This window comes from Vombatus ursinus, unplaced genomic scaffold (assembly GCF_900497805.2).
Source record: "Vombatus ursinus unplaced genomic scaffold, bare-nosed wombat genome assembly UNPS02014932.1, whole genome shotgun sequence".
NCBI lineage: Eukaryota > Metazoa > Chordata > Mammalia > Diprotodontia > Vombatidae > Vombatus > Vombatus ursinus.
In genome coordinates, this window is record NW_020954710.1 from 8,805,630 (window position 1) to 8,806,894 (window position 1,265).

Below are 1,265 nucleotides of genomic sequence, written 5' to 3' on the forward strand. Positions count from 1 at the left end.
CTTCTTCTTCTTCTTCTTCTTCTTCTTCTTCTTCTTCTTCTTCTTCTCCTTCTTCTTCTTCTTCTTCTTCTTCCATGGCCTCAGAAGATAGAACTAGGAGTAGGTGGAAGTTGCAAAGAGGTAAATAAGGAAGAAAGATCCTAATAATTGGAGATGTAATGGTTTGCTTTCAGAGAGAGACTGAAGATTCCCCCTCCCTGGAGGTCTTGAAGCAGAGACAAGATGCCCCTAGATTTGTGTATTATATGGGTTGGGGGAGGTTCTTGTTCTGATGTAAGTAATACTAGATGGTTCTTTCAGCTCAGAGGTTTAATGACTCTGTGATTGCTTTCTGGGACTGCAAGAAATGGCTGGGTCCTTCAGGGAAGAGGTGCTGAAGGAGAGAAAAAAGAAATACAGAATGAGAGGATGGATCTGCAAAAAGGCTAGATAACAAGAGAAATTTCCTAACAAGAACAGCTGTCCCAATGTGGAATAGATTGCCTTGGAAGGTGGTAGCTGCTCTTTCACTGGAGTTGGGAGAAAGTAGGAAGGAAATTGGCATCTAGTAAGCACCTACTATGCTCCAGGCACTGTTTTAAGCCCTTTACAAATATCTTATTTGCTCCTCACAACAACCCTGGGAGGTAGATGCTATAATTATACCCATTTTACAGATGAGGAAACTGAGACAAACAGGTTAAGTCACTTGATCAGCAGGTGTCTGAGGCTAGATTCAAACTCAGATCTTCCTGACACTAATCCTTATACTTTGCTCTCTGCCTCAAATAGAGGTTAAATGACCATTTGTTGGTCATATTGTATTACCTTACATTTATCTGTCTATGTATGCGTTTTCTTCCTCCTCCTCCAAAGAAAGTAAATTCCTTGAAGGTGGGTACTGATTCACTTTTTAATTTGTGTCAGCACTTAGCACAGCATCTGGAACACAGTGGATGCTTAATAAATGCAGGTTGACGTGAACTGGAGGGCACTCTAGGAAATATCCCCTTTGTTCTTAGCACCTTCTTATCAAGGTTATTCATTACAAAGAGCACTCAATTCTCGGAGTGGCCTTTTGCTGTAGAATGAAATTTGTAGAACTATCTATTTTATAATTGTTCTTTAGGCTGAGAAACTTTCCAGACATTTTACTAAAAAGATAACAACCCAGATATGTTCATCAATCAGTCAAGAATGAAAAACAAATGGTGAAAAATAATGCTGAACATGTATCAGAAGGGTGTCATCCCTGTAGTTTATCTGTACATTTTTCCTAGTCTGGA